This window comes from Eretmochelys imbricata, chromosome 28 (genome assembly GCF_965152235.1).
Source record: "Eretmochelys imbricata isolate rEreImb1 chromosome 28, rEreImb1.hap1, whole genome shotgun sequence".
Taxonomy (NCBI): Eukaryota; Metazoa; Chordata; order Testudines; family Cheloniidae; genus Eretmochelys; species Eretmochelys imbricata.
The window spans coordinates 2,299,519-2,305,500 of NC_135599.1; the positions used below are offsets into that span (position 1 = coordinate 2,299,519).

The window sequence follows — 5,982 nt, forward strand, 5'->3', positions numbered from 1 at the left end:
CGTGAAAGAACCATGTTGTGGTTCAGACCGGCCCCATCATGTGGCCATCACCTTTCCCTCCTCTACCTTAAAAGTTTTAGTATTTTACATCAAAAATTTCTTCCCTCAGGAGAGACCTGGGAACCAGGGCTGCCAGTGAGACAAACACCTTTAAGAGGAGGCATCCCTCTCCCTGTCAAAAAATGATCTCCCTCCTTCAGTTCAGTGACAGCCTGAATTGTTCCTAGTCCCGGAAGAGCCGGAGGATTGAAAGCAGCAACATCAAACCCTTGTGTAGCTCGCAGGAATGAACACAAACACTCCCTTGTGTCTGAAGAGATGGTTAGTTTTTACCCTTGGTAAATGACAAGGCTAAAGTGAAAGGTGGTGGCACAAGATATAGAGTGAAACACGACACAATCATCACAGGTTTCAGAGTAACAGCTGAACTTTGTGACTTTGTCCTTACCCATAACTATTTTACATTTGGGGACAATGTTTACCTTGAGATCAGCGGAACTGCTATGGGTAACCGCATGGCCCCACAGTATGCCAACATTTTTATGGCTGATTTAGAACAACGCTTCCTCAGCTCTCGTCCCCTAATGCCCCTACTCTACTTGCGCTATATTGATGACATCTTCATCATCTGGACCCATGGAAAAGAAGCTCTTGAGGAATTCCACCATGATTTCAACAATTTCCATCCCACCATCAACCTCAGCCGGGTCCAGTCCACACAGGAGATCCACTTCCTGGACACTACAGTGCTAATAAACGATGGTCATATAAACACCACCCTATACCGGAAACCTACTGACCGCTATTCCTACCTACATGCCTCCAGCTTTCACCCTGACCACACCACACGATATATTGTCTACAGCCAAACTCTGCAATAGAACCTCATTTGCTCCAACCCCTCAGACAGAGACAGACACCTACAAGATCTCTATCAAGCATTCTTACAACTACAATACCCACCTGCGGAAGTGAAGAAACAGATTGACAGAGCCAGAAGAGTTCCCAGAAGTCACCTACTACAGGACAGGCCTAACAAAGAAAATAACAGAACGCCAATAGCCGTCACCTTCAGCCCCCAACTAAAACCCCTCCAACGCATTATTAAGGATCTACAACCTATCCTGAAGGATGACCCAACACTCCCACAAATCTTGCGAGACAGGCCAGTCCTTGCCTACAGACAGCCCCCCAACCTGAAGCAAATACTCACCAGTAACCACATACCACACAACAGAACCACTAACCCAGGAACCTATCCTTACAACAAAGCCCGTTGCCAACTGTGCCCACATATCTATTCAAGGGACACCATCACAGGGCCGAAGAACATCAGCCACACTATCAGAGGCTCCTTCACCTGCACATCCACCAATGTGATATATGCCATCATGTGCCAGCAATGCCCCTCTGCCATGTACATTGGTCAAACTGGACAGTCTCTACGTAAAAGAATAAATGGACACAAATCAGATGTCAAGAATTATAACATTCATAAACCAGTCAGAGAACACTTCAATCTCTCTGGTCACGCGATTACAGACATGAAAGTCGCTATTTTACAACAAAAAAACTTCAAATCCAGACTCCAGCGAGAAACTGCTGAATTGGAATTCATTTGCAAATTGGATACAATTAACTTAGGCTTTTCTAGAGACTGGGAGTGGCTTAGTCATTATGCCAGGTAGCCTATTTCCCCTTGTTTTTTCCTACCCCCCCCCAGACATTCTTGTTAAACCCTGGATTTGCGCTGGAAATGGCCCACCTTGATTATCATACACAATGTAAGGAGAGTGGTCACTTTGGATAAGGTATTACCATCAGGAGAGTGAGTTTTTGTGTTGGGGGGGTGAGAAAACCTGGATTTGTGCTGGAAATGGCCCACCTTGATTATCATACACATTGTAAGGAGAGTGATCACTTTAGATAAACTATTACCAGCAGGAGAGTGGGGTGGGAGGAGGTATTTTTTTATGCTTTGTGTGTATATAAGATCTTCTAAACTTTCCACAATATGCATCCGATGAAGTGAGCTGTAGCTCACGAAAACTTATGCTCAAATAAATTGGTTAGTCTCTAAGGTGCCACAAGTACTCCTTTTCTTTTTACAATCATCACAGTTATGCCCATAGTGATTGCAAAATTTTTTCTATACTTATTATCATCAGTGTATTATTTTCTCTGGAATCTAGACCATGACTATACCTTGACCAAGAAATTTGGACCTTGATAAAATAATCGACTACCCCTGGTTAAGGCCATGGACTTGACACCCACCCGGGTGTCCCTACACAGGTAGCAGTACTAACAACAAAGGCTGCCTTTTAGCCATAGTTTTTAATCAGGGCAAGAAATTGATACAAACCCGTTAAATCATTTCTCAGCCCGAGTCCTTCGCTCACATTCCTTAGGGCATTGGGCCGCCACATGAATGTTTTATTTCCCTCCTCAATTTCACACAGAAACACAATTTCCTTTGCACAGATCCATGAACAGTAAAACCTCCCTGTGTCTCTTGTCTGAGCCAGGGCATTCAATTCCATTGAAACCTTCTCTCCTACAATGGCAATAGTCAGACAGAGGGGATGTAGCTACCTGCATCCCTGACAGTGCCCCAGAGAAATCCTGACCCCTGCTCTTGAAGCGATGTGCTGGAGATTTGAATAGGAAAGGGACTGTCTGACTTCTCGAAGTGGGGAATGAACAACAATCTATTGCAAAGTCATTAACCACAAACATACTCCGATCATGCTCCAGCCGGAAGAGAAATGGGCAGAAATTCTCTCTGTTCCGCCATGGACACACTTGTGCTGGGGAAGCTGGTCTGAGCAAGCAATTTGAAGGGATAATTCTCTGAGAACAGAATCATAGTGTAGCTAAGCAGCTGTCCATCAAATAGTTGTGTCCGAGTGGTTAAGGTGATGGATTTAAAATCCCTTGTGGGGGTCCCCCTGACGCAGGTTCAAATCCTGTGAACTACAGAAATGTTAGTGTGTTGTCATCGCTGTTGTTTCTGTGTGTGAGCATCCACAGTGCGAACCGGAGCCAGCTCTGGCTTCGCTCCATCTACATGTGAGACTGCTATAGCACTTAGGTGTATTTTTATCACTTAGCTAGTTACAGGGGTATAAAAACGAAGAATCAAAATCACAGTCCACCTGTGTATGGGCCTGCTTTCACTAGGATAGTCGGAGACCTTGTTCTTAGGCTAAGCCCTTTGGCTAAGCAGCAGGGGCAGCCATAAGCTGGGAAGCGTACGGTCACATTGTCACATCCCAAACCAGACACACTGAAATAAGGTGGTATTGAGCGGTTAGGAAGAAGATCCTGTCCAGAGAGTGCCCATCACCACTAGATAAAGGAACGGATCTTAAGATGGTTAAAGAAAACTTCGTTTGCCAGCATCCTGTCTGGCAAGAAATCACTTATCAATGGTTGTGGCTGTGAAACCCTCATTTCTGTATGTTTTATCTTTATGCCCCCCAGTTTTCTATTGTTAATCTGTCTGGTTCGCTATTTGTTTCTGTCTGCTCTATAATTAATTTTGCTAGATGTAAGTTAATTAAGGTAGTGGGATATAGTTGGTTAGAGAATTATGTTATGATACGTTAGGATTGGTTAGTTAAATTTCAGTAAAACGATTGGTTAAGGTATAGCTGAGAATAATATATAAACTGGGGTCAAACAGGAAGTGGAGGGGAAATTGGAATCATGCTTGCTAAGGGGGGGGACGGGAAACAGGGACACAGGCAAGGCTCTGCGGCGTCAGAGCTGGGAAGGGGGATACAGGGTAAATGCTCTGTGGCATGAGAGCTTGGAAGGGAACACTGGGGAACAGACTCTATTGGCGTATAGAGATAAGCCCAAGTGGTGTGAATAGCTCCGAAATATGATTGCTTGGAAACTAACCCCAATAAACATCGCATTGTCTGTGCTTTGGACTTCTGGCCTTTTGCTGCTTGTCTGACTAGAACCAGGGAAGCGGGAGGGTTGAGGGAAAGCTCTTTAACATGGACAATAGCGTGTCCATAGTGTGTCACGGCATGTTGTTGGCCAAGTGATCACAGCACCTGGAGGGGTTTTGCTACTTGTCACTAGCACAGTATTGTAAGAGGCAGCCCAGATTCAACAGCCATGCCTGAAGATGAGTTACAGCAACCTTTACCTTGTTTCCATGTTCATCTGATGCCTCCTTTCAACACTTGTCAGCAAAAAGACCTGTTCCTTTTGCAAGCATGTGTATGGCTAGTCAAAGGCGGGTTTCTCCGTGAACAAAAAACATTGACCAAAAGGTGACAAGAGGAGGCACGTTCAGCAAGGCAGCACTGGATGCTGGATCCTGAATTTTCTCTTTATGCAGCAGGTTTATTGGCAAGCTCTCCCACGGTGCCACTCTCTGGGACTTCTCCCGTAACTGCTCCATCTTTCATCAACAATTTAATGAAAGGTGAAAGGACAGTAATTCTCCATTTCCTGCAAGCCCTACAGAGAACCCTCTAGAAGGGTCTCTGTGCATAGACATTTCTAGTGAATTGCATGGGCATGGGACACAAGCTCTGGTGTCATAGCAATTGCAGTCAAAGCAACCTCCTTCCCAACACCAATAGCCTTTTCATCAACTCCAGGCTGGTGATTTGATTCTCTCCAACGCTCCTCTGCAAAGAAGCCTTTTCCTTAGGAAGCAATTACTTACATTGCCAAGGGAGGTCTCTTCTGTTTCCTAGGAAGACAGAGGAAAACATGAGCAGAGGAGACAAAAGCTATACAACAAGACACCACTGGGAGTTGAACCCAGGATCTCCTGTTTACAAGACAGGTGCTTTAACCTACTAAGCCATGGTGCCTTCCTCAACTATTTATTTGCAACTGTTCCCCTTGAAGGTCCAAGAAAACACCTTCCTATGCCAAAGTACAGACCTTCCCCATTTCCCACAAAACTTGGAGACCTTGAGCGGGCTGGCTCTCTGTGCAGGGAAAGCCACAGCTGAGTTGACAGAGGGCTTCTAACTTGCGCTTCTCCAACAAGCTGCTGTGATCCTAGAGTGGTTAGTGCTCTGGGTTTCAGTCACAGCAACTTCAACTCAACTCTGAGTCATGGTACCTTTCCATCAGCTTCAGACTTAGCATTTGCCACTTTCCAAGGCTTCGCCACAAGGAAGCTCTCTCCGTCCTGAATGAGCACTTACAAGGATTGTGCTGTGAGGTCTTTTCTTTTTATGAGAAGAGATACAAAAAGAGGAGCCTAGCAGACAAGCCAGGTTCAGCAAGGAAGAACTGGCAGGCCAAGCCATGATCTCCTGGTTCGTAGGAAGGCTCTTCAGCCAGCTCTTCCCAAAGATCACTATCTAGAGGCCACTTCCCACAGAGAACGATTATGGTTACAGACCCATCCTGAAATTAGAGCAGGATATTTTCAAGCTTTATCTCATCATAAAGTAACATAATTCAAACATGGCATCACAGAGGGGAAAGCAGTCCTTCATTTCACATTTATTGCTACTGATCTCACTGACAAACTTCCTTTTCTCGGTGCTGCTTTGAGCACTTCAGGGAGTTTTTCCTCTTCTCCCTTGAGCTGTGGTTCTTGGACTGCCTCAGCTCCCCAGGTGGCCAACTTTCTTCTTTTGCTTACATCCTTCACTTCTTTGGATGAAGCTGTGTGTGCCACCAGCTTACTTCATAGCTGAGACCTCAGGTACAAGCAGCAAGTTACAAAGGCTAAATTCCCATTGCCATCAGTGGGAGGTTATCCTGGGCTGCCAGGGCTGCAGGATGTGGCCCATGATCAGTCAAGCTGCTATAGCAGCTGCGCTCTTATGTGGTGAGTCCGGCAGCCTATCACCAAACTGCTCTGCCATCGCCTTCAGGGCGGCCGCACTGGCCAAGAATCTGGCAGAAGAGAGACCCAGGAGGAGAGAAGGAAAATGTCCTCAGCAGTCACAGCCGGCAGGAGTAGCAGAGGCTGAGTATCAGACACACTTT

General features: G+C 45.7%; 1 non-coding gene across 1 annotated transcript; it reads right to left on the reverse strand.

The window, feature by feature from the left end:
* Nucleotides 1-4,770: 4,770 nt before the first annotated feature.
* On the reverse strand, nucleotides 4,771-4,844 carry TRNAT-UGU (transfer RNA threonine (anticodon UGU)). Its single transcript has one exon. It is a non-coding gene; the product is annotated as a tRNA-Thr (tRNA).
* Nucleotides 4,845-5,982: the final 1,138 nt, after the last annotated feature.